The sequence below is a fragment of the Lathamus discolor genome, unplaced genomic scaffold (genome assembly GCF_037157495.1).
Source record: "Lathamus discolor isolate bLatDis1 unplaced genomic scaffold, bLatDis1.hap1 Scaffold_297, whole genome shotgun sequence".
Classification (NCBI taxonomy): domain Eukaryota; kingdom Metazoa; phylum Chordata; class Aves; order Psittaciformes; family Psittacidae; genus Lathamus; species Lathamus discolor.
In genome coordinates this window covers 15001-42086 of record NW_027069326.1, presented here as the reverse complement: position 1 = coordinate 42086, position 27086 = coordinate 15001, and the positions used below count along the sequence as shown (strand labels likewise).

General features: G+C 48.5%; 3 long non-coding RNA genes across 6 annotated transcripts; 2 read left to right on the top strand and 1 right to left on the bottom strand.

Moving 5' to 3' along the window:
• Window positions 1-12839: 12839 nt before the first annotated feature.
• Window positions 12840-13500, bottom strand: LOC136006567 (uncharacterized). The gene is made up of 2 exons (XR_010609195.1): window positions 13323-13500; window positions 12840-12973 (listed from the first exon to the last, which is right to left on the bottom strand). It is a non-coding gene; the product is annotated as an uncharacterized LOC136006567 (long non-coding RNA).
• A 4516-nt stretch (window positions 13501-18016) lies between these two features.
• Window positions 18017-20444, top strand: LOC136006566 (uncharacterized). 4 transcript variants are annotated; one of them, XR_010609194.1, is made up of 7 exons: window positions 18017-18064; window positions 18149-18201; window positions 18295-18382; window positions 18590-18628; window positions 18713-18766; window positions 18896-20281; window positions 20375-20444. It is a non-coding gene; the product is annotated as an uncharacterized LOC136006566 (long non-coding RNA). The 4 variants fall into 4 exon arrangements; XR_010609193.1 differs by having other exon boundaries at window positions 18023-18201; window positions 18896-20144; window positions 20229-20281; XR_010609191.1 differs by having other exon boundaries at window positions 18023-18201.
• Window positions 20445-20673: 229 nt separating this feature from the next.
• On the top strand, window positions 20674-21740 carry LOC136006565 (uncharacterized). Its single transcript, XR_010609190.1, has 3 exons — window positions 20674-20708; window positions 20793-20846; window positions 20976-21740. It is a non-coding gene; the product is annotated as an uncharacterized LOC136006565 (long non-coding RNA).
• Window positions 21741-27086: the final 5346 nt, after the last annotated feature.

The following is a 27086-nucleotide window of genomic DNA, read 5'->3' as shown; positions in this document are numbered from 1 at the left end:
TTCCTAGGGTTTCTATAGGGTCTCTATAGGGTCTCTTGGGCCTCTATAGGGTCTCTATAGGGTCCCTAGGGTCTCTATAGGGTCTCTATAGGGTTCCTAGGGTCTCTATAGGGTCCCTAGGGTCTCTATAGTGTCTCTAGGGTCTCTCTAGGGTCTCTATAGGGTCTCTAGTGTCTCTATAGGGTCTCTATAGGGTCCGTAGGGTCTCTATAGGGTCTCTAGGGTCTCTACAGGGTCTCTATAGGGTCTCTAGTGTCTCTATAATGTCTCTATAGGGTCCCTAGGGTCTCTATAGGGTCTCTAAGGTCTCTCTAGGGTCTCTATAGGGTCTCTATAGGGTCTCTAGGGTCTCTCTAGGGTCTCTATAGGGTCTCTAGGGTCTCTATAGGGTCTCTATAGGGTCTCTAGGGTCTCTATACGGTCTCTATACGTTTCCTAGGGTCTCTATAGGGTCTCTAGGGTCTCTATAGGGTCTCTATAGGGTCTCTAGTGTCTCTATAGGGTCTCTATAGGGTCCCTAGGATCTCTATAGGGTCTCTATAGGGTCTCTATAGGGTTCCTAGGGTCTCTATAGGGTCCCTAGGGTCTCTATAGGGTCTCTAGGGTCACTATAGGGACTCTATAGGGTCCCTAGGGTCTCTATAGGTTCCCTAGGGTCTCTCTAGGGTTTCTAGGGTCTCTATAGGGTCTCTATAGGGTCTCTAGTGTCTCTATAGGGTCTCTATAGGGTCCCTAGGGTCTCTATAGGGTCTCTATAGGGTCCCTAGTGTCTCTATAGGGTCTCTAGGTTCTCTATAGGGTCTCTATAGGGTCTCTAGGGTCTCTATAGGGTCTCTATAGGGTCTCTAGCGTCTCTATAGTGTCTCTATAGGGTCTCTAGGGTCTCTCTAGGGTGTCTATAGGGTCTCAAGGTTCTCTATAGTGTCTCTATAGGGTCTCTAGGGTCTCTATAGGGTCTCTATAGGGTTCCTAGGGTCTCTATAGAGTCTCTATAGGGTCTCTAGGGAATCTATAGGGTCTCTATAGGGTCCCTAGGGTCTCTATAGGGTCTCTATAGGGTTCCTATGGTCTCTATAGGTTCCCTAGGGTCTCTATAGGGTCTCTAGGGTCTCTATAGGGTCTCTATAGGGTCTCTAGTGTCTCTATAGGGTCTCTATAGGGTCCCTAGGGTCTCTATAGGGTCTCTATAGGGTTCCTAGGGTCCCTATAGGGTCCCTAGGGTCTCTATAGGGTCTCTAAGGTCTCTCTAGGGTCTCTATAGGGTCTCTAGGGTCTCTCAAGGTTCTCTATAGGGTCTCTAGGGTCTCTATAGGGTCTCTATAGGGTCCCTAGGGTCTCTATAGGGTCTCTATAGGGTCTCTATAGGGTTCCTAGGGTCTCTATAGGGTCCCTAGGGTCTCTATAGGGTCTCTAGGGTCACTATAGGGACTCTATAGGGTCCCTAGGGTCTCTATAGGGTCTCTATATGGTTCCTAGGGTTTCTATAGGGTCTCTATAGGGTCTCTTGGGCCTCTATAGGGTCTCTATAGGGTCCCTAGGGTCTCTATAGGGTCTCTATAGGGTTCCTAGGGTCTCTATAGGGTCCCTAGGGTCTCTATAGTGTCTCTAGGGTCTCTCTAGGGTCTCTATAGGGTCTCTAGGGTCTCTCTAGGGTGTCTATAGGGTCTCTAGGGTCTCTATAGGGTCTCTATAGGGTTCCTAGGGTCTCTATAGTGTCCCTAGGGTCTCTATAGGGTCTCTAGGGTCTCTCTAGGGTCTCTCTAGGGTCTCTAGGGTCTCTATAGTGTCTCTATAGGGTCTCTAGGGTCTCTATAGTGTCTCTATAGGGTTTCTAGGGTCTCTATATGGTCTCTATAGGGTCTCTATAGGGTCTCTAGTGTCTCTATAGGGTCTCTATAGGGTCCCTAGGGTCTCTATAGGGTCTCTAGGGTCTCTCTAGGGTCTCTCTAGGGTCCCTAGGGTCTCTATAGGGTCTCTATACGGTCTCTAGGGTCTCTCTAGGGTCTCTATAGGGTCTCTAGGGTCTCTATAGGGTCTCTATAGGGTCCCTAGGGTCTCTATAGGGTCTCTATAGGGTTCCTAGGGTCTCTATAGGGTTCCTAGGGTCTCTATAGGGTCTCTATAGGGTCTCTAGGGTCTCTATAGGGTCTCTATAGGATCATTACGGTCTCTATAGGGTCTCTATAGGGTTCCTAGGGTCTCTATAGGTTCCCTAGGGTCTCTATAGGGTCTCTAGTGTCTCTATAGGGTCTCTATAGGGTCCCTAGGGTCTCTATAGGGTCTCTATAGGGTCTCTAGGGTCTCTATAGGGTCTCTATAGGGTCCCTAGGGTCTCTATAGGGTCTCTAGGGCCTCTATAGGGTCTCTATATGGTCCCTAGGGTCTCTATAGGGTCTCTAAGGTCTCTCTAGGGTCTCTATAGGGTCTCTAGGGTCTCTATAGGGTCTCTATAGGGTCTCTATAGGGTTCCTAGGGTCTCTATATGGTCCCTAGGGTCTCTATAGGGTCTCTAGGGTCTCTATACGGTCTCTATAGGTTTCCTAGGGTCTCTATAGGGTCTCTATAGGGTCCCTAGGGTCTCTATAGGGTCTCTATAGGGTCTCTATAGGGTTCCTAGGGTCTCTATAGGGTCCCTAGGGTCTCTATAGTGTCTCTAGGGTCACTATAGGGACTCTATAGGGTCCCTAGGGTCTCTATAGGTTCTCTATAGGGTTCCTAGGGTCTCTATAGGTTCCCTAGGGTCTCTATAGGGTCTCTAGGGTCACTATAGGGACTCTATAGGGTCCCTAGGGTCTCTATAGGGTCTCTATATGGTTCCTAGGGTTTCTATAGGGTCTCTATAGGGTCTCTTGGGCCTCTATAGGTTCTCTATAGGGTCCCTAGGGTCTCTATAGGGTCTCTATAGGGTCCCTAGGGTCTCTATAGTGTCTCTAGGGTCTCTCTAGGGTCTCTATAGGGTCTCTAGGGTCTCTCTAGGGTGTCTATAGGGTCTCTAGGGTCTCTATAGGGTCTCTATAGGGTTCCTAGGGTCTCTATAGTGTCCCTAGGGTCTCTATAGGGTCTCTAGGGTCTCTCTAGGGTCTCTCTAGGGTCTCTAGGGTCTCTATAGTGTCTCTATAGGGTCTCTAGGGTCTCTATAGTGTCTCTATATGGTTCCTAGGGTCTCTATATGGTCTCTATAGGGTCTCTATAGGGTCTCTAGTGTCTCTATAGGGTCTCTATAGGGTCCCTAGGGTCTCTATAGGGTCTCTAGGGTCTCTCTAGGGTCTCTCTAGGGTCCCTAGGGTCTCTATAGGGTCTCTATACGGTCTCTAGGGTCTCTCTAGGGTCTCTATAGGGTCTCTAGGGTCTCTATAGGGTCTCTATAGGGTCCCTAGGGTCTCTATAGGGTCTCTATAGGGTTCCTAGGGTCTCTATAGGGTTCCTAGGGTCTCTATAGGGTCTCTATAGGGTCTCTAGGGTCTCTATAGGGTCTCTATAGGATCATTACGGTCTCTATAGGGTCTCTATAGGGTTCCTAGGGTCTCTATAGGTTCCCTAGGGTCTCTATAGGGTCTCTAGTGTCTCTATAGGGTCTCTATAGGGTCCCTAGGGTCTCTATAGGGTCTCTATAGGGTCTCTAGGGTCTCTATAGGGTCTCTATAGGGTCCCTAGGGTCTCTATAGGGTCTCTAGGGCCTCTATAGGGTCTCTATATGGTCCCTAGGGTCTCTATAGGGTCTCTAAGGTCTCTCTAGGGTCTCTATAGGGTCTCTAGGGTCTCTCTAGGGTCTCTATAGGGTCTCTATGGTCTCTATAGGGTCTCTATAGGGTCTCTATAGGGTTCCTAGGGTCTCTATATGGTCCCTAGGGTCTCTATAGGGTCTCTAGGGTCTCTATACGGTCTCTATAGGTTTCCTAGGGTCTCTATAGGGTCTCTATAGGGTCCCTAGGGTCTCTATAGGGTCTCTATAGGGTCTCTATAGGGTTCCTAGGGTCTCTATAGGGTCCCTAGGGTCTCTATAGTGTCTCTAGGGTCACTATAGGGACTCTATAGGGTCCCTAGGGTCTCTATAGGGTCTCTATAGGGTTCCTAGGGTCTCTATAGGTTCCCTAGGGTCTCTATAGGGTCTCTAGGGCATCTATAGGGTATCTATAGGGCCTCTAGTGTCTCTATAGGGTCTCTATAGGGTCCCTAGGGTCTCTATAGGGTCTCTATATGGTCCCTAGGGTCTCTATAGGGTCTCTAGGGTCTCTATACGGTCTCTATAGGGTTCCTAGGGTCTCTATAGGGTCTCTATAGGGTCTCTAGGGCCTCTATACGGTCTCTATAGGGTTCCTAGGGTCTCTATAGGGTCTCTATAGGGTCTCTAGGGCCTCTATAGGGTCTCTATAGGGTCCCTAGGGTCTCTATAGGGTCTCTGTAGGGTTCCTAGGGTCTCTATAGGGTCCCTAGGGTCTCTATAGTGTCTCTAGGGTCTCTCTAGGGTCTCTCTAGGGTCTCTAGGGTCTCTCTAGGGTGTCTATAGGGTCTCTAGGGTCTCTATAAGGTCTCTATAGGGTTCCTAGGGTCTGTATATGGTCCCTAGGGTCTCTATAGGGTCTCTAGGGTCTCTCTAGGGTCTCTCTAGGGTCTCTATAGGGTTCCTAGGGTCTCTATATGGTCTCTATAGGGTCTCAATAGGGTCTCTAGTGTCTCTATAGGGTCTCTATAGGGTCCCTAGGGTCTCTATAGGGTCTCTATAGGGTCTCTATAGGGTCTCTATAGGGTCTCTATAGGGTTCCTAGGGTCTCTTTAGGGTCCCTAGGGTCTCTATAGGGTCTCTAGGGTCTCTCTAGGGTCTCTCTAGGGTCTCTGTAGGGTCTCTAGGGTCTCTCTAGGGTCTCTATAGGGTCTCTAGGGTCTCTCTAGGGTCTCTATAGGGTCTCTAGGGTCTCTATAGGGTCTCTATAGGGTCTTTAGGGTCTCTATAGGGTCTCTGTAGGGTTCCTAGGGTCTCTATAGGGTCCCTAGGGTCTCTATAGGGTCTCTATAGTGTTCCTAGGGTCTCTCTAGGGTCTCTAGGGTCTCTCTAGGGTCTCTCTAGGGTCTCTTGGGTCTCTATAGGGTCTCTAGTGTCTCTATAGGGTCTCTATAGGGTCCCTAGTGTCTCTATAGGGTCTCTATAGGATCCCTAGGGTCTCTATAGGGTCTCTATAGGGTTCCTAGGGTCTCTATAGGTTCCCTAGGGTCTCTATAGGGTCTCTAGGGTCTCTATAGGGTCTGTATAGGGTCTCTAGTGTCTCTATATTGTCTCTATAGGGTCCCTTGGGTCTCTATAGGGTCTCTATAGGGTTCCTAGGGTCTCTATAGGGTCTCTATAGGGTCTCTAGGGTCTCTATAGGGTCTCTATAGGGTCCCTAGGGTCTCTATAGGGTCTCTATAGGGTTCCTAGGGTCTCTATAGGGTCTCTAGGGTCTCTATAGGGTCTCTATATGGTCCCTAGGGTCTCTATAGGGTCTCTATAGGGTCCCTAGGATCTCTCCAGGGTCTCTATAGGGTCTCTAGGGTCTCTATAGGGTCTCTATAGAGTTTCTAGGGTCTCTATACGGTCTCTATAGGGTTCCTAGGGTCTCTATATGGTCTCTATAGGGTCTATAGGGTCCCTAGGATCTCTCTAGTGTTGGAGTCGCGGGAGACAAGCCTCATGCTCTCATGGTCAGCAAGCCTCGTTTATTTAGCAAGACACATCCACTTTTATAGCTTGCAGGGTTAGTTACATTGTCTGATAAGATACAGCAAAATCATTGGTCAGCCTGTGTCGACGCAGGGGTCTCCAGGTAACTGTGACCACTTCTTGTTTCAACATGTTTCAACATGTCCCAACTTGCCCAAGCAAGACCATTGTGCTATTCCAGCAAGATACCGTTGCTCTTATCTCAGCAAGATGCATCTCCTGTTTCTTAAGCAAATCAGGGTAAACATTAACCACGAGATTGCTGTGCCCTGGAGGCCTACATTTCCACCAGCTGCACGGTATCATGCCCTTTGTTACTTAGCCATTCAGTTGTTAAGCTCTCTACACTTCCCCCGTTTTCTTTAACAGCAAGCATAGCCATTTTATGATTAAAAGCGTTCGATATCATTTTCTGTAAGCACTGCATAATACACGGCAAAAGCAATACTGCTAATAATATTACAACCACCACCAAAACAATTTTTTCTATTAAGGTAACAAGCCAGGGAGATAGCCCGAAAGACGCCAGCCAATTGGTAAAGGGATCACTTGTTTCTTGTAACTTTCGCATATTGTTTCTCAACTGTGCCAATTGTTTGTGAATGGAGTTAGAATGGTCCGAGAGATTCATGCAGCACATACCTTCAAACTCATCACACCCATGACCTTGTGCGAGGAGTAAAAAATCTATGGCGGCTCGATTTTGGAGAACTGCATGCCGGACTCCTTCTAAGTCCATGGCTAGATTTGACAATATGTTTGTTGTAATGTTTATTTGTTTTCCTGTCCAACAAGCTAATTTTCTTAATTGAGTGAGAGCTTGAGCAGATGCTATACCCGGAGCAAAAATACTGGCTAAAATAACTTCAGGAGGATCCCAGAGCGTAACAATATCGGAGCACTCTGGGCCCAGTTGTGCGGTGGCTCTTTTACGGCGTATATGAGTTTTATTGGCTTTAAGAACCGTCATTATGTCGGGTGCAAACATTGTTAGCTGGCCTATATAGCAGGGTCCTCCCTCCGGGCTTCTAGGGATTCCCTGCCACGCCCTATCACCGCAAATCAAGAAATATCCATCAGGCAAATAGCCTGTATTGGACGTTACAATGGTTTTGTGTGTGATGTTTTTGCAATAAGCGGTCTCATTATAGGGCCTATTTGAGGAAACATTTACTGAGTTATGTGGAAGCCCAAAAGGGTCCTTCCAAGAGCCAAAGTGAAAACAATATTGTGCAGGCGCAGAACCAAGCAGGTGAAATTCTTGGATTTCAGAGACATTTTTTCTTATATTGAGCTGAAAGGTAAAATTGGCTGGGACGCCTATCAAACAGGTTCTAAAGGGGTCAGAAGCTTTAGCAAGAGCAAGGCATAAACTACTTTGGTTAACTTTTTCAGCCCAAGTGACCCACATGTTTTTTCGTTCCTCTATTTTGTTTAGAGTGTCCCAAGCTCCTGTATTGAGGCCGAAAACGGCGACAAATACGATCCCAATCTTCAGGTTTAACTTGCCACAAAAGTGGAATACCCACATCTTTACCGCACTTAATCTCTAGAGGCACTGTGGCTAGTGCGGTTTGAATCTGGGAGAGAATCTCCTGAACCCGATATTTCAAATATCGTTGTTCCAGATCTTCCCGATTCTCGACTAATAGATACGTTAAGGGTAGATTTATGGGAGGAGTTATACCTGCCTCCGCCAGCAGTGCTCTATAAGGATTGTAATTATGATGGGGATTCCAGGTACAGTTTACACAAGCACCATGTGCCTGTAATTGGCTTTGGGACACCCAAACCTTTTGGTAACAATTTCCACACTTAATTTTGATCCAAGCTCTATGATAATCTTATAAACACGCTAAACAATGACGAGTAGGAGACAAAATCCGATCAAATGTTCTCATAAGTTCCCAAAACAAATGGAGTTCTGCCTCTTCTTGAGTCGAATAGGAAAAGCGAATCCCAAAACGTCTTTCAAGCGGTTCCAGCAATGGGCGAAGGATCAGCTGCAGACGATGACGATGACGGAGTTCTGGGCTGTTCATTCGATTGAGCAGCTCGAGTCCAGCGAGCAGGGATCCACTTGGGTCCAAACACCAGGGGCCTGACAGTCGCGACGAATGTGGCCTAATTTTCCGCATCGAAAACACTTCATTCGGGTGGCTGGGGCTGCTGGACGAGTCTGTGCAACTGCCGCCTGAAGGGGTGCAAGGGCTGCCAAAACTTGGCTTTGAACTTTAGATTGGGCGTTAAGGCCTTCACCAATTTTGTTAAGGGCTTCCACTACAAAAATTTGACTGCTTAAGGGGAGAGTATTTGCTTTATCTAAGAGGTCTTGAATTACCCAGTTGCCAGGAGCAGTAGCGATAAGGGAGCGTGTGACTTGATTACCATTTTGTATAACACACTGCTTTAGGAGTGCGTCCTGCATGTGCTCCGCAACACCAGCTTTAGAAAGGGCTTGCATCAATTTGTCAATGAATGACCCAAGGGGTTCCTCTCGGCCTTGTTTAATATTCATATACATAGGAGGCCCCCCCGGCTCCCAAATTTTGTCTATTGCCCTTTTTGCCACCCGCATGACCTCTCTTAATTTTTCTACTCCTATACCAGCCTGGGCATCTGTTCGAGTATAATCACCGTTTCCTAGTAATTCATTCATTGTAATTCCAAAAAGGGGGTCTCCTTGGGCACGAGGTAATGCAATGCTACTGAAGCAGCCGCTTCCTCCCCCCATCTTGCATCAAATGTAAGTTTCTGATGAGGGGTATAAATTAAACGAGCAATACCCTTGATGTCTACAGGCAGGAGAATCATTGAATTAAATAAGTAATCAAGCATCTGCTTGGCCGGTTCACTAGTAACCCCAAATTGAGAGACTGTAGCTCGAAGTTGTGCTAATATTTTCCAATCCATTTGAGTGATATCTACCCTATGACCGCCGCCTGGTCGAGGGTGAAAAATAACAGGAAAGGCCATAGAAGTAGCAACATGGTCTTGTGCCGCGTCGGCAAGGACCCTATCTCCGTTTTCGACTCCGTGGCGTGCCAGAGCAGCCCAAACTTCCCGTCTCTGACTTGCCATAGCCTCCGCGAGGTCCGAAAGGGCCCCGGGGAACGGCTCCGTGGCATTAGGAGACAAAGGAAGGGAGTTTGGAGGAGACTCAGATGGTCCGTTTTCCATAATAGAGGCAGACGGGGGAGAGGGAAGAGGGGGGGGAGGAGGAGGGGGGGGGGGTATCTCGACTGTCGAAACGGTCGGCGGATTAGGGGCAGAGGGAGAGGGAAGAGGGGGAGGAGGAGGGGGGGGGGTATCTCGACTGTCGAAACGGTCGGCGGATTAGGGGCAGAAGGATCATAGTGACGATTTTGATTTTGTGCCAAACGGGCACTTTCGGCCGCACGTTTCTCTGCCTGTACCATCAAGAGTTCGTTATGTATCAAGCGCCATAATTTGGATAATTTTTTAGCAATTTTATCATCGTCTATCGTAAGGTCCCATAATTTATCGCCGTAGCGGCGCCATTCCGATAATTGGTGAATAGAGTGGGGATCACTAAAAATACCGAGGGACCGAGCATGGGAAAGAAGGGCAGGGAGGTCCTTATCAAAATCTAAGCCTTTTACCCCCCGACGACGGAGGAAGGCAGTAAAAAGATCATACGCCGCTTGCCTGTCCATTTTTACCGGATCCGTTGCACCCTCCAGGCGTCGGCAGCGCGTAGCAGCAGAGCCTGCCGATGCAGCACTCTGGGCCAAAGCAGGAGACGAGCAGCCCACCGATGTAGCACTCCCGTTCTGCAGAAGCCGTCTTTAAATCGAGACCTGCACCCAACGCAACTCCTTCAGGCAAAGGGAAGGGTCCCTGTTCGGGCGCCAGTTGTTGGAGTCGCGGGAGACAAGCCTCATGCTCTCATGGTCAGCAAGCCTCGTTTATTTAGCAAGATACATCCACTTTTATAGCTTGCAGGGTTAGTTACATTGTCTGATAAGATACAGCAAAATCATTGGTCAGCCTGTGTCGACGCAGGGGTCTCCAGGTAACTGTGACCACTTCTTGTCTCAACATGTCTCGACATGTCCCAACTTGCCCAAGCAAGACCATTGTGCTATTCCAGCAAGATACCGTTGCTCTTATCTCAGCAAGATGCATCTCCTGTTTCTTAAGCAAATCAGGGTAAACATTAACCACGAGATTGCTGTGCCCTGGGGGCCTACATTTCCACCAGCTGCACGGTATCATGCCCTTTGTTACTTAGCCATTCAGTTGTTAAGCTCTCTACACTTCTCACTTAACTGTTTAAACCTAGGCACTAGCTCTCCCAACTACAACATCTAATTGATGTGATCACATACTTTCTGTGCCCAAAATTAAGCAATACATAATTCAGCACATAACTCAGGAGCCTTAAGAACTGGTTTGAGACACTCTCCTCTACTGCTGTGGAGTACTTAAGTCCTAAAGGATACTTGCCACAATACCACAACCACATGGAAGTATTCCATCACCTCCTGATACATACAGACCTTGCGAGGACTGATAACACCCAGCTTGCAGAACCACTTGACTATCTTCGTACAACCCATGAAACTAAGCCGCTGCAAACTGCTGCTGCAATTAAACAATAAGTTGGGGTACCATGTGCCTGCCAGAGAGCTCTGAAATTGAACCCTAAAAGGACATAAGAAAGAAGAGGAAGGGGCCTGCTGGACACCTGCACAGACAACACACTGCCAGAAGCCTGTCCACAGAGCACCAGGACAGTCTAGAAACAGGAGACTTCCCCAGAAACAAGTCCTGGAACATTTTCAATTCATCCTCAAGTAACCTCCTGTGACACTACGCTCATTTTCAGCCGCACGCAGCGACCAGCCAGGTCAGACATATTCTGTCCTGTAGGGTGCTGGACACAGGCTGCACACTGGCCCATCCACAGCTGTCTCACACATTAAAAGCACTAGGATTCAAAGGGCATTTGTAAAGCTTTAATGAGACAAACTCCATTTCATGTTCAGACGGCATAATTTTTAGATAGCAGAAAATTCCATGAGCAACCCTTAGACCAACTGCTGCCACATCTAAGGCCTTCAGATCGACGACCAGGGCAAATCAACAGCAGAACACATAAAGATTTTGTCTGTTCTCAACAGGTTGAGACTTTAAATCATTCAGCATAAACAGAGCAGCCCTAAAGCCACCCAGTCTGGTAGCTCGATTCATCTCCTGCTACAAGCACCTCGCAAGACAGATTGAGATCCGGATCAGCTCCCTCACAACGCTGTCTCTGCATCCAGAATACCAAGCATTTATGAAGAAACCTGATGGCTACTGCAGCAAGGCCGGTGTCCAAACCGGGGGAAACCAGGGGAGCAGCAGCAGCAACTGAAATCCTCGCTGACAGTCTCAAGGGAAAGGCTGCAATGAGCCAGCTGGGGTCCCCTAGGGCACAACGCGGCAAGGTCTATTTGCAGAACAAAAGGAGGGCAATGAGCCCTGCCCCTGCTGCCGCAGACCTGACTCATTTCATGAAGGGAGAATGTCAGGCTCCAGATCTCTCAGCACCTTCAAGCTCCAGTGAACAGTCTCATTTCCAAACCACCCGCACGTTTAGATCAGAGGAAAGAAACAGGGAATTCCGTGGCTGCTTCCTAATCGGGTATTTCCACCTCCGCCCCTTCCCCTGCCAGTGAAGGCACAGTGTGAATTAAGGACCTCCGGGTAACCCCCGCCCCGGGTCTTTACTCCCCCCAGTACCGAGCCCCTGGCGCTGTGAGGCTTCCCGCGCGGGCAGCCAGCGGGCAGGAGCCGCCCCTCTGCGCCCGCCCAAGGCACGGACGGACGGGCGGGCCGCCGGGCCCGCTCGCCTCCCCGATAACCCCGGCGCGCTCGGACCTCAGCTGCTGCCGCCGCTGCCGGGACCCGGACCCGGACCCTGCCCGCCGCCATGCTGCTCCCGGGCGCTGCGCATGCGGCACCGAAACGGCGCGCGGAGGGACCGGAGCCGGCGCGCCAACACCGGGCTGCGGCCACGAGCACCCCGCGGGCATGCCCGCACATCAACCCGCAACCGCGGCGGCCACCACGTGACACGGGCCACTTCCGGGGACAGCAGCGGGGACAAAGGGAGCACCACGGCTCATGCGCGGAGCCCGGACTGCAGTACCGAACTCTGGACACAGGATGGCAGCAGCGAGACACCCGGGCGCCACACCGCCCCCCCCAGCCCATCATGGTGTGGTCGTTATGTGATCGCTATGGGGTCTGTACGAGTCTCTACCGATTGCTGTGCATCTCTGCCACAGCTCCTTGATGCAAGACTACTTTCATCACGTTGACAACTGATTCATAACATATCTGAAAAAACAACTGCAAAATTACCACCGAGATGCTAAAAAACAACTCAGTTAATACCCACACAACCTTTTATCTCTAAAGACTGTTGATGAGCCCAGAACCTGTAACCTCCATCCCAAGAAAATGCACAAGCTTTGCCTCTAATCGTAGTACACACAGACTTGCACTACAGATGCTCCACCTGGCCCAACTACTGACCATGAGCAGAGCAACTGCAAGGCAAACACACACACACACACAAAGAACACTACAGACTCTGTGACACCGAAAAGAGAGAAAAATCTGAAGAGGTAGACTACCTCCCAGATGGAACACTACATCCACCCAGATCACCTGCACAGCCGCAAGAGCAACGCAACAGGGCTCCTCAGGAGCCTGAGAACAAAGTCCGACATGACCATGTGTTTCCAAAAACAACCACAAAACCTGACATGATGGACATGCAAAAAGCATGAAGACCCATGAGCACGACCCAAAATTCAAGACCCACGAGCATGAAAATGCACAGACAATGTCCTAACCAATGAAACGGGATGCCAAGATAACAGAGATACGAAAGCAGCCTGGAGACACTCAGACACTCTGGCTCAGACACTGACTCTTGATATACTATCACACCCACTCACAAGCAGACTCTCTGGCCCTGACTCATTAATTACAAGCTTATTCCCAGAGCTCTTCTGTCCATTCACACAGATCATGAGGAGTAGACAGCTACACTGATTATAGAAACCCACCACCTACATTCCAGAGTGCAAGAGCTCCAGCTAAAAGAAAACCAGAGACAAACAGAGAACTCTCAACTAGTTTATTAACATGGGATACTATAGAGATAGTGAAGGATACTTCTCATGGTTGCTTATCTTACTGTCATGGGTTCTTTTTGGCACCCAACGTGGAGCTCGAAGGGTTGAGATAACGACAGATCTGACCAGATTAATAGTAAAACAACCGTCGTGGTTTATACAAGGTCAGCCATAAATCACACAATTGCTCTCTCACTCCCCCCCTTCTTGCCCTCCCCCTACTCCTGGGGGGACAGAGAGGAGAATCGAAAAGAATGCAAATCCCACAAGTTGAGTTAAGAAGAGTTATTAACTAAGGTAGAACACAAGTCACTACCACCAATAATGATAATAATAAGGGAAATAACAAGGGAAGAGAATACAACACCTCACCACCAGTCGACTGATAACTCGCCTGCCCCCCAGCCAAACCGAGCTCCAACCCATACCTCATCCAACCCTGCAGTCTCTAGCCCTTCCAGGTAACTCACAGTTAGATCCTGGGCATGATGTGCTGTGGTACGGAATACCTCTTTGGCTAGCTTGGGTCAGGTGTCCTGTTCTCTGCTTCCTCCCGGCTTTCCCTCCTCCCTGGCAGAGCATGAGGATCAGAAAGTCCTTGGTCAGACTAAAACATTTGTGTTATCAGCTCTGTTCCCAGGCTGGAAGTCAAAACACACTGCTGCACCAGCTACGAAGAAAGAGAAAAAAAGACTGCTACTGCTGAACCCATGAGAACAGACTTACGAACCCCAAGGACCCTGTGAAGACCATATGCAAACCAGCTCCGAGAATCATCACAGCCGTGCGAGGCGGCAGGCTCAACCTTAGCGGGCGTCCCCGCGCAGGCAACGGTCACCTGGGTGGGATGAGCTTCTGCCTCCCTCACCTAGCATGAGGCTCGGGCTTCCATACTCACAAGCAGCCACGCTCATTGCGACACAGGGGGCCAGCCCACGTCGCAAGAAGTGGCCAACAATATCTGGGAAGGTCTGCAAGGGTCAGGACTTTTCCAGGCAGTTCTAAAGCACAACTTTCTGAGTAGGCACCAAAGCTGGACTTGTAATCAAACAGCCAAAGCATCACTCTCTGTGGGGAAGCCAAAGACAACAAACAGTACTTTTGCACCCTTGTGTGTTTCACCACGGACCATTACCTATTGTCCCCGGCACAACACCCCACACTTAAGCCCCACAAATGGCACTTTTGCATCCTGTCTTTTAACTCTGAGGCACTACCTTCACTAGAGCTGACCATTTACCTCCAGGCACCCTCTACTGTGTCCTCAGACATTCTGGCTCAAATACTACATTGGAATGCTACATCTCAAGCCCCTTCCTGCCATTCTGACATTGTCCCCCACGCCCTCACCTCCTACAGGAGGCCCTCTACTTAGCGTGCGTAGTGCCGTGCGTCTCGAGGCGGCCTCACTGCTCGGAACTCCCACAGCAGATGACAGCCATGTTGCTGCCCTTGCCAAGTTGCTCTTCTGAGATTGTTTCTGACAGAAACAAAAAAAGGGCAACACGTTGTGCTGGCCATCCTCTCCAGCATCCCAGCCATCTATGCCAGCCTTTTCTGTAACTCTACTTCGCCTTTACATTATGCTCACCTACTCCCAATCTATTGCAGAATACAATGCTGGGCTTCTCCTGCACTCTAGGACCTAGGAGTACAATAGAAAGAAATGACCATGGTGCTTGTAAAATGTAACCAACCCCCACAACCATTATTGTTACCTCTCCGACTCACCTCAAATACTCATCTGACTCCAAAAGTAGAACTCAAGACCTGCAATAACCAACACTACTACTGAACCTTTTGCCATGTTATTCTCAGCTCTTACTCACCACTCACACAGACAACCTTCTCACAGCCCTCTTCAGCTGGCAGCTTCACCTCTCTTGATTTAAGTGTGGCACCTAAAAAAGAAATGGAAACAGGCACTCATGGAGAGAAAAACAGAAGCTTTGGCCGACCCTGAAATAAGTTGCTACCGGGGTGTTCCAAGCATGGCTCACCTTGACTGAGTAATCTGAATGTTATTTTCCAGCTCGAGTGTGAGGATGAGTTTGAGCCAGGGAGTCTTAGCCAGGTAGTCAGAACCAGGAATTCTGTGTTAGAATCAACGTGAGATTTGTGTGGATGCATGAGCCAGTCAGTGTCAGACTAAGCCTAAGTGAGTGTGAGAAGTCAGCGCCAGACAACGTCTGTGCAGCTTAAACGTGAGTATGAGTCTGAGCCAGTCTGTGTGAGAAGGAGCCTGCACTGTCTGCCAGTCTTGAATATGAGTCTAAGCCAATGAAAGCCAGAAAATTAAAGCCGGGGAGCAGGCAATGAACCAGAACCAGACGAAACAAGACCCAGCTGTGGATCGTCAGGGTGCTCTTATCCCAGCTGGGGGTTTGCCCCACCCCTGACCCAGGTCACTGAGGGAAGGGCTGGGGGTGACACCCTCCCTCCCTAACACAGTCAAGCTGTAGCTGCCCTACCCATGTAAGCTCACGCTACAGAGTAACCCCCTGCCTTTCCCTCAGCCCCATGCTACATTTCAAACCCCTTCCTGCCACCCGGACCTTGTCCCCCACCCTCCAGCCCCAAGCAGCAGTCCCTCTACTTAGCTTCCATAGTGCCATGGGTTTCAAGCTGGCCTTGATGCTCAGAACACTCACATCAGAGTCCTGTGAACTTGCCACAGCTGCCAAGTTTCTCGTTATCACCTGCAGCAAACAAACGAGCAAACAGGAACACACTGTGCTGGCCACCATCATCACCACCACCCCACCCACCAGTGCTGGCCTGCTCTGTAACAGCCCTCTTCCTCCTTCAAAGCTCATCAACATTGTGCTTGCCTGTTCCAAACCCACAGTGGAGTCCGACATTGAGCCTCTCCTCCTCTCCAGGTCCTAGGAGTACAATAGAGACAAATGATCACCCTGCTTGCAAAAAGTGACCGACCCCACTATTCTTCTCCTTACCTGTCTGACTCACTTCAAGCACTCATCTGACTCCAAAGGTAGAGGGCAGCCCTGCAACACCGAGCACAAATACTGAACCCCTTTGCCATGCTCTTCTCAACAATTAAGCACACCCAACACACACAACCCCCGATCTTCTCACAGCCCTCCTGAGTCTGCAGCTTCACCTCCCTCGAGTTATCTGCAGCACCTAGAAAAGAAAAGGGAACATGCACACACTGACAGAGATACAGAAGCTGCACCTTTCCCTCAGGAAGTCCCATCTCTCTCTCCTGTCACTTTACTACTCATCCACTAGCCCTCAGAGCTTTTCCATCCCTTTATTCTAACGTGTACACCCCCTGGAATACACCACCAACAAAAAGTAATTACAGCTTTATGAAAATGACAAGACCCTAAAATAAATAGCTGCTTGGGTGGTCTAAGCTTTGCTCACCTTGGCTAAATCACCTGAATGTCTTTGTTTAGTTAGAATGTGAGAGCGAGTCTGAACCAGGAAGCCTGTGTTAGTCTCGATGTGAGACTCGTGTGGTTGGGTGAGCCAGTCAATGCCAAATTGAGCCTAAATCTGAACTAGAGTGTCTGTGCTGTTTAAGTATATGAGCCTGAGCCAGTCTGTGTGGAAGAAAACCTCTTTGAGACTAAGCCCTAGAATGAGACAGAAAACCCCCACCCAGTCTGAAACCAAGTATAGCTTTGAGCCTATCTTCATAAAAGTGAAGCTATGGAATCTGAGAATTTTGAATAGAAATCTAAGCCCCAAAAAGAAACCCAAGAAGTTAAAATCAGAGAGCAGCCAAGAAACCAAACCCAAAACAACAAAAACCAGGTGCACCTTGTCAGGCTGTTTTTATCCCAGCAGCTGGTTTGCCCCACCCTGAGCCAGGGCACTGGGGGGGGGTTGTGGGTGGGGCCTGGGGTATATAAGGCACAGCTTCAGAGTAAGGGTCTTCTTTAGGGTTTGTTGCTATTCAAGGTAAGGTCTTTGGGGTGTTTTGTGGTTTTAATGATGTGTGTATTGCTTTTGTTTTTTGAGTTCTTTGAAATGATTTTTTCTGAGCTAATTTTTTAAGCTATCTTTGGTTTTGCATCTTCTTGTATAAATGAATTTCTTTGTGCTGTGGTTTTACTTGAGGTGCTGTTGTTAGTGGTGGTGTTCAGGTAAGTGTTTTTTTTAATTGCTCTCAGCCACAGAACTTAAAGAAAAATTTGTTTACAGTTTATGTTCTTATTACTTGTCTTTTATTTTATTTCTCATAAAATAGTTGTAGCAGTGGTTACTGAACAAACATTCCATTTATATGTTTAAGAGTTACTTCAAGAGTGCCTTTGGGTTTGTGCTCTTTCAAAAACTAAGTTGGACACTTGGGTCTAAAGAATACCAAAACATAATATTAATGTTCTTTTGGGATGTAGTGACTGTTAAATAACTGATGACTTTTGGCAGGGAAAGATAAAAGAATGCTTTTCAGCTTGTATATTTCTCATTTTAAAACTCTAAATTACAGAGTGCTTGTTCATTACAGTCTGTATATAATAAATATTTCAGGGAATTTCCTTGTCTTAATCTACAGAATGTTGTGTGGCAGTTCTTTTATTTTTTCCTTTTACTCCTGTTACTGCAAATGATAAAAAAAAATAGGGTGGGTGCAGTAAACACCCATGTGTCTAGCGTGGGAGATCTGAGCAACAATTTTAGTTTGAGACTTAAGACACTATAAAAACTAAGCCGAAAGATTAGTTTTCCACAGAACAGACGGGGGAAACAGCATCAGGATAGCAGAAAGAGATTTGAAATACACCATGGGGATGAGAAAAATTAAGTGGGACTTTTTTTAGCACCATCTTATAGTGGGCAGGGTAGTACAGCTTGACTGTTTTAATGAGTGCATTAGCTTGTGAGCTGTTTTGGTGCTTCCAACTCACTGCTAGAACTGAAAGTGTTAAGCTTGTTCTTGGAACTTAGTCCTTTATATACTGAGTGCTTGTGTTGGCTGGTTAAAAGCTGGTCAGGCATTCGTGTTCATTACTTACAAACATAAAGCAGAGAACAGCTTTCTTTTCAGTCACATCAGCAGGAGCCTTCTAAGGCTTTCATCCAGCTTCCAGTTCCAGCTATAAAAAGGTAAAGGGCTTCATTTTGAGTGTGATGCCCTCATGTTTAGAAAAACATGGCAAAAAGATTCAGTATTTGTGTTTGGTATTGCAGGTCTCGTCTTTTATGTTGGGAGGGTTGAGCGGAGTGATGGTACCAGGTGGGTAAAATTGTGGTGTCAGAAGGAAGTTCCAGCTTACTCTCCTGGCTGTCTTATGGCTTGCTGTGCGTTTTGAATTTGGAGGTGCGGAGCGAGGAGCGCAGCGAGGTCTGTGCCCCAGAGCTGACTTGGACTAGGTGGGCTATGCTTAGCAGAGTGAAGCAGCACCTGATGGAGTGCCTTGTAGTTTTTGTGAAATTAAAACCAGCTCTTAATGTTGTGTTCTGCAGGGGGTGCACGGGCTCAAAGAAGAGAACGGAAGACGTGCAAAGGCCAGCGGACGAGCAGCAGAGTGACGAGAGAGGGTGATGGGACTTGGTGAGGGCAGGGTGCATCTTGGAACCCTCTCTCAGCGTTTGTCTGTTTCCCTTTGTGTTTCAGGTGCCACAGGTAACTCGGGAGAGGTGAGGGTGCCAACGGAGGAGGGCTGTGAGGAGTTAAGGGGTTTGTGTGTGTGTGTGTGTGTGAGCTTAGAGTTGAGAAGAACGTGGTAAAGGGGTTCAGTATTTGTGTTTGGTATTGCAGGTGTTGCCCTCTAGGTTGGGAGTCGGATGAGTGCTTGAGGTGAGTCAGGGAGGTAAGCGGAAGGATTGTGGAGTGGGTCACTTTGGCAAGAACCATGGTCACTGGCTTCTGTTGCACTCCTAGGGCACGCAGGGGAGGAGAGGCCCGGCGTCAGAGTCTGGAATGGCTTTGGCACAGGTGAGCACGGTGTTGAGGAGCTTGGGAGGAGGCAGACGGTTGGTAAGGAAGAGGCCGGGCTGGATGGCTGGGATGCTGGAGATGATGGCCAGCACAACGTGTTCCCCTTTCTTTGTTTGTTTCTGGCAGATGATGAAGAGGAACTTGGTAACGGCAGCAACATGGCTGGCGGCTGCTGTGGGAGTTCTGAGCAGTGAGGCCGCCTCGAGACGCACGGCACTACGCACGCTAAGTAGAGGGCCTCCTGTAGGAGGCGAGGGCGTGGGATACAACGTCAGAATGGCAGGAAGGGGTTTGAGATGTAGCATTCCAATGTAGTATTTGAGCCAGAATGTCTGAGGACGCAGTCGGAGGTGGCTGGGAGGTAAATGGTCAGCTATAGCGCAGGTGGTGCCTCAGATTTAAATGCCAGGATGAAAAGGTGCCATTTGTGGGGCTTAAATCTGGGGTGTCGCGTCCGGGACAATAGGTAATGGTCCGTGGTGAAACACACAAGGGTGGGCAAGTGCTGTTTGTCGCCTTTGGCTCCTCGCAGAGAGTGGTGCTTTGGCTGTTTCAAGACGAGTCCAGCTTTGTTTCCTACCCAGGAAGTTGTGCTTTAGAACTGCCTGGAAAAGTCCTGAGCCTTGCAGACCTTCCCAGATATTGTTGGCCACTTCTTGCGACGTGGGCTGGCCCCCTGCGTCGCAATGAGCGTGCCCGTTTGTGAGTATGGAAGCCCGAGCCTCATGCCGTGTGAGGGAGGCAGCAGCTCATCCCACCCAGGTGAACGTTGCCTGCGCGGGGACGCCCGCTAAGGTTGAGCCTGCCGCCTCGCACGGCCGTGATGATTCTCGGAGCTGGTTTGCTGGTGGTCTTGGCAGGGTCCTTGGGGTTGGTAAGATAAGCAGCCATGAGAAGTATCCTTGACGATCTCTATAGTTTCCTATGTTAATAAAGTAGTTGGCAGTTCTGTTTGTCTCTGGTTTTCTCTGACCTGGAGTTCTCGAGCTCTGGAGCGTAGGTGGTGGGTTTTTATAATCACAGTGTAGCTGTCTACTCTTGATGATCTGTGTGACTGGACAGAAGAGCTCTGGGAATAAGCTTGTAATGAATGAGTGAGGGCAAGAGAGTCTGCTTGGGAGTGGGAGTGGTAGTATTATGTGGAGTTAGTGTGTGAGCCAGAGGGTGTGAGGGTCTGTGTTGAGAGTGTGTGAATGTCAGTCTGTGTATGCATGTCAACCTGAGCGTCGGTGTGAGTCTGGCCTGAGACTTAAAGGCAGACTAAGGTTTGCTTGGCATTGCGGTGAATAATGCCAGGTTGTTCTTGCAGACGGCGAGATGGATAGCCACGTGTGAGAGGCTGATGTAGGAGGGTTGAGCGGAGTGATGGTACCAGGTGGGTAAAATTGTGGTGTCAGAAGGAAGTTCCAGCTTACTCTCCTGGCTGTCTTATGGCTTGCTGTGCGTTTTGAATTTGGAGGTGCGGAGCGAGGAGCGCAGCGAGGTCTGTGCCCCAGAGCTGACTTGGACTAGGTGAGCTATGCTTAGCAGAGTGAAGCAGCACCTGATGGAGTGCCTTGTAGTTTTTGTGAAATTAAAACCAGCTCTTAATGTTGTGTTCTGCAGGGGGTGCACGGGCTCAAAGAAGAGAACGGAAGACGTGCAAAGGCCAGCGGACGAGCAGCAGAGTGACGAGAGAGGGAGATGGGACTTGGTGAGGGCAGGGTGCATCTTGGAACCCTCTCTCAGCGTTTGTCTGTTTCCCTTTGTGTTTCAGGTGCCACAGGTAACTCGGGAGAGGTGAGGGTGCCAACGGAGGAGGGCTGTGAGGAGTTAAGGGGTTTGTGTGTGTGTGTGTGTGTGAGCTTAGAGTTGAGAAGAACGTGGTAAAGGGGTTCAGTATTTGTGTTTGGTATTGCAGGTGTTGCCCTCTAGGTTGGGAGTCGGATGAGTGCTTGAGGTGAGTCAGGGAGGTAAGCGGAAGGATTGTGGAGTGGGTCACTTTGGCAAGAACCATGGTCACTGGCTTCTGTTGCACTCCTAGGGCACGCAGGGGAGGAGAGGCCCGGCGTCAGAGTCTGGAATGGCTTTGGCACAGGTGAGCACGGTGTTGAGGAGCTTGGGAGGAGGCAGACGGTTGGTAAGGAAGAGGCCGGGCTGGATGGCTGGGATGCTGGAGATGATGGCCAGCACAACGTGTTCCCCTTTCTTTGTTTGTTTCTGGCAGATGATGAAGAGGAACTTGGTAACGGCAGCAACATGGCTGGCGGCTGCTGTTGGAGTTCTGAGCAGTGAGGCCGCCTCGAGACGCACGGCACTACGCACGCTAAGTAGAGGGCCTCCTGTAGGAGGCGAGGGCGTGGGATACAACGTCAGAATGGCAGGAAGGGGTTTGAGATGTAGCATTCCAATGTAGTATTTGAGCCAGAATGTCTGAGGACGCAGTCGGAGGTGGCTGGGAGGTAAATGGTCAGCTATAGCGCAGGTGGTGCCTCAGATTTAAATGCCAGGATGAAAAGGTGCCATTTGTGGGGCTTAAATCTGGGGTGTCGCGTCCGGGACAATAGGTAATGGTCCGTGGTGAAACACACAAGGGTGGGCAAGTGCTGTTTGTCGCCTTTGGCTCCTCGCAGAGAGTGGTGCTTTGGCTGTTTCAAGACGAGTCCAGCTTTGTTTCCTACCCAGGAAGTTGTGCTTTAGAACTGCCTGGAAAAGTCCTGAGCCTTGCAGACCTTCCCAGATATTGTTGGCCACTTCTTGCGACGTGGGCTGGCCCCCTGCGTCGCAATGAGCGTGCCCGTTTGTGAGTATGGAAGCCCGAGCCTCATGCCGTGTGAGGGAGGCAGCAGCTCATCCCACCCAGGTGAACGTTGCCTGCGCGGGGACGCCCGCTAAGGTTGAGCCTGCCGCCTCGCACGGCCGTGATGATTCTCGGAGCTGGTTTGCTGGTGGTCTTGGCAGGGTCCTTGGGGTTGGTAAGATAAGCAGCCATGAGAAGTATCCTTGACAATCTCTATAGTTTCCTATGTTAATAAAGTAGTTGGCAGTTCTGTTTGTCTCTGGTTTTCTCTGACCTGGAGTTCTCGAGCTCTGGAGCGTAGGTGGTGGGTTTTTATAATCACAGTGTAGCTGTCTACTCTTGATGATCTGTGTGACTGGACAGAAGAGCTCTGGGAATAAGCTTGTAATGAATGAGTGAGGGCAAGAGAGTCTGCTTGGGAGTGGGAGTGGTAGTATTATGTGGAGTTAGTGTGTGAGCCAGAGGGTGTGAGGGTCTGTGTTGAGAGTGTGTGAATGTCAGTCTGTGTATGCATGTCAACCTGAGCGTCGGTGTGAGTCTGGCCTGAGACTTAGAGGCAGACTAAGGTTTGCTTGGCATTGCGGTGAATAATGCCAGGTTGTTCTTGCAGACGGCGAGATGGATAGCCACGTGTGAGAGGCTGATGTAGGAGGGTTGAGCGGAGTGATGGTACCAGGTGGGTAAAATTGTGGTGTCAGAAGGAAGTTCCAGCTTACTCTCCTGGCTGTCTTATGGCTTGCTGTGCGTTTTGAATTTGGAGGTGCGGAGCGAGGAGCGCAGCGAGGTCTGTGCCCCAGAGCTGACTTGGACTAGGTGAGCTATGCTTAGCAGAGTGAAGCAGCACCTGATGGAGTGCCTTGTAGTTTTTGTGAAATTAAAACCAGCTCTTAATGTTGTGTTCTGCAGGGGGTGCACGGGCTCAAAGAAGAGAACGGAAGACGTGCAAAGGCCAGCGGACGAGCAGCAGAGTGACGGGAGAGGGAGATGGGACTTGGTGAGGGCAGGGTGCATCTTGGAACCCTCTCTCAGCGTTTGTCTGTTTCCCTTTGTGTTTCAGGTGCCACAGGTAACTCGGGAGAGGTGAGGGTGCCAACGGAGGAGGGCTGTGAGGAGTTAAGGGGTTTGTGTGTGTGTGTGTGTGCTTAGAGTTGAGAACAACCAGGAATTTGAAGCTTCTCTTGTGTTGTACTTTGTAAGCGATACATTGTCTCATACAGGGAACCAAAGATCTGCAAAGTCCACTGTGCGAGCAGTAAAATGACAATAGAAGGAGATGGCACTTGGTAAGTTAAAGGTGCATCTTTGAGCCCTCTCTCAGCATGCCTGCTTTTGTTTCTTTTTCACGTGCTGCCGCCAGCTTGGGAGATGTGAAGGCACAAAGCGTGGATAGTTGTAAAGAGTTAAGGGGTTTTTGTGTGTGTGTGTGATGTCTGGGCAATGAGGAGAACATGGCAAAGGGATTGACTATTTGCATTTGGTATTGCAGGGCCTGTCCTATAGCTTGGGAGTCAGATGAGTGCTTGAGGTGAGTCAGGGAGGTAAGCAGGAGGATAGTGGGGTTAGTCCGTTTTTGCAAACACTCTGGTCATTTTTCTCTATTGCACTGCTAGGTTGCAGAATCCATGAGAGTCCTAGTCCTAGTCCGTTTGGGACAGGCAAAGCGAGCACGATGTTGAGGATACTTGGAGGAGGCAGAAGGTTATGATAGGTCAGGTCGCTCTGGTCGGCTGGTGTGGTGGTGATGACGGCCAGGATAGTGTGTTCCCCTTTCTTTGTTTGCTTCTGGCAGATGATGAAGAGGATCTTGGTAACGGGTGTGGCATTGGTGAAGTCTGCTGCAGGAGTTCTGAGCAGGGAGGCTGCCTGAAGACCCATGGTACAATGCATGCTAAGTGAAGGTACTGTTTTTTTTTGGGGCAGGGGTGGGGGACAATGTCAGAATGGCAGGAAGGGCTTTGAAATATAGTGTTCCGATGTAGTATCTGAGTCAGAATGTCTGGAAGTCTCAGAACACACTTGGAGGGGCCTTGGAGAGGAATGGACAGCTGTAGTGAAGCTAGTACTTTAGAATCAAAAGCAAGGATATAAAGGTGCTATTTGTGCTGCTTAAGTCTGTGCTGTTGTGTCAGGGACAACAGGCAATGGTCTGTGGTGAAACACACAAGGGTGGGAAAGTACTGTTTGTTGTCTTTGGCTCTTTGCAGAGATAGCTGCTTTGGCTGTTTCATGACAAGTCCAGCTTTGTTTCCTCCCTGTAGAGTTCTGCTTTAGAACTGCATGAAGAAGTGTAACCCTTGCAGACCTTCCTAGATATTGTTGGCTACTTCATCTGATGTAGGATGGCCCCTTGCGTCGCAATGAGTATGCTTTTTTGTGAGTATGAAAGCCCAAGCCTCATGCTACGTGAGGGAGGGAGAAGGTCATCCTGCCCAGGTGACCGTTGCCTACATGGGGACATCCGCTAACGTTGAGCCTGCCACCTCGCACCACTGTGACAGTTCTTGGACCTGGTTTGCTGATGGTCTTCACAGGGTCTTTGGGGTTGGTGAGCTAAGCAACCATGAAACCATACCCTTTACTGTATTCTTACTATGTCTGTATTTTCCTATATTAATAAGCCTATTGGCAGTTACATGCTTGTCTCTAGTTTTCTCTGACCTGAAGTTCTTGAGCTCTGGAACATAGGTGGTGGGTTTTTATAATCACACTGTAGCTGTTTATCCGTAATGATCTCTGTGACAGTTAACATTTGTCATAGCCTATGTTTGAGCAGCGGTAGGTGCAGGGATATAGTTTTGGCAAAAAGGTGTTTAGGATGTTCCCGAGAACCCGGTTCCCACAGATTGATTATGACGAGGCAGGGGTAGGCATGGCAGCGACAAGTGGAGGCGGAGTTTGTACCTGCGTGGCATGCAGCAGGGTGATGTATTTGGAATGCCTGAGAACATGTATAGATGTGTGGAATCATGTGTGGGCGGTTCTAGGCTTAGGGGTTGTCTCTATGCGTGGGACGTGGGTTGTAGATTGAATTTTTTTTTTTCAGGTCTTTGGGTGTTTAGAAACAACAGTCACTGACAGAGGACTTTTTTTTCCCTCCCTCAGGTGAGTTTTTTTTTATTGTTTCCAGCCAGTCCATGATTTGATGTGCATCTCTGCCTATGTTTGAGTTGTGGTTGGTGCAGTTATGGGCTATTCAGGCAGGGTAATTTTGAGGCTTCAGCAAATTCAGTTGCTGAGAATTCATGAAGCCACTCTGTGGGGGTGTTGTTTTGTATTGGGAAAGAACATGTGAGAGTTGGTGTGGCAGCCCTTAAGTTGCTGTCTCCTATGTGGGTGTAGGTGGTTGTTAAGCATGTTTAGGTGCAGTGAGTATTGTCTGTTGCATGCAAATAGTTAGCTTTGCAGAAATAGAGAAAAGTAAAGTGAGGGGAGAATTTTTAGAGGACATATTGTAATAATATTGATAGAAATGTATTTTTGTCTGCAGGAAAGCACGTTGAGAACCTATAGATTCAAAAGCAGCTCTGTTTGTTCCTGGGTGGAGATTCGCAGCATATAGAAGATTTCAGTTAAAATTATGAAAGTTGTCCATGACAAATGGAAGGCTGCATTGCCGTTAGTAAAGGGACGTCTGATGATCATTATGTGACAAAGCATGCTACGTGTTGAGCGTCTTGTGTAAGTACTAAAGTGTTGTTGAATTTCTAAGGATTGAATTTTGAAATGTGAACAATGTCATTTATGTATGTAAATGTATTTAAAAGAAATGTGTGATGTTACTAATTTCCTAAGTTTATGTAAGGTAAAAGTTATTGGTGTTAGGCTTAGAATGCAGGTGTTAGGCTTAGAATGCTGCTGTTAGGAGAGCATAGCGTTTCGATGAAGAGCGTTGCGTTTCGATAGATAACTTAGTTTGGTAATGCAGGACGTAGCATTTCGCCGAAGACGGTGGTGTTTTGCCACAGACCGTGGCGTTTCATAATGCAGACAGTGGTGTTTCGTAGTGCAGAACGTGGCGTCTCCCTGGGGAACTTAGTTTCGGAATGTACAACTCAGCCTTTCACAATGCAAAACTCAGCATTTCAATTGAGAAATAAGATGCATAATGCAGAACTCAGCCTTTCGTAATGCAGAACTTACTGTTTCGTAATGTAGAACTCGGCGTTCTGCTGGAGAACTCTTCGTTTCGCTGGAGAACTCAGCCTTTCATAATGTAGACCTGAGCGTTGCGTAATGCAGACCTGAGCGTTGCGTAATGCAGAACTTAACACTTCAATTGAGAACTTAGTTTCGTAATGCAGAACTTAGCGTTTTGCTGGAGAACTTTAGCGTTTCACTGGAGAAAGTAACGTTTTCCTGGAAAATTAGTGTTTCAAGTGAGAAGTTAGTTTCATAATGCAGAACTTAGTGTTTTCCTGGAGAACTTAGCATTTCAATTGAGAAATTAGTTTCGTAATGCAGATCTTAGCATTTCACTGGAGAACTCTAGCGTTTTGCTGGAAAACTTAGCGTTTTCCTGAAGAACTTTGCGTTTCAATTGAGAAATTACTTTCGTCATGCAGAACTGAGTGTTTTGCTGGAGAACTTAGCACTTCAATTGAGAAACAAGTTCCATAATGCAGAACTTAGTGTTTTCCAGGAGAACTTAGTGTTTCAATTGAGAAATTTGTTTTGTAATGCAGAACTTAGCGTTTTGCTGGAGAACTTATCGTTTTGCTGGAGAACATAGCATTTCGATTGAGAAATGACTTTTGTAATGCAGAACTTAGTGCTTCGCTGAAGAACTTAGTGCCCCGCTGGAGAACTTAGTGTTTTCCTGGAGAACTTAGCTTTGTAATGCAGAACTTTGTGTTTTGCTAGAGAACTTGGTGTTTTTCTGAAGAACTCAGCTTGTTGCTGGAGAACTCAGTGTTTCGCTGGAGTAGTCAGCCTTTCCTAATGCAGAACTCAGCCTTTCCTAATGGAGAGCTTAGCCTTTCCTAATGCAGAACTTAGTGTTTCCCTGGAGAACTTAGCGTTTAAAGTGAGAATTTACTTTCGTCATGCAGAACTTACGGTTTCGCTGGAAAACTTACAGTTTTGCTGGAGAACTGAGCATTTCGTAATGAATACCTTATTTTCGTAATGTCGAACTCGGCGTTTTGGAATGCAGAACTCAACGTTTTGGAATGCAGAACTCGACGTTTCGGATTGCAGAACTCTGCGTTTTGCTGGAGAACTCTGCGTTTTGCTGGAGAACTCTGCGTTTTGCTGGAGAACTGTCGTGGTTCAAACCCAGCCACAAACCTCGTTCGCTCACTGCCCCCCCTTCTTGCCCCCCCCTGCTCCTGGTGGGACAGAAAGAAGAATCAAAAGGAATGCAACTGCCACGGGTTGAGATAAGAACAGTTTAGTAACTAAGGTATAACACAAATCACTACCACTACCACCAATAATAATAAAGGAAATAACAAGAGGAAAGAAAACAACACCTCAACACCAGCTGACCAATAATTCGCCCCACTCCCCCCAGCCGAGCACCAACGGATACCTCGTCCA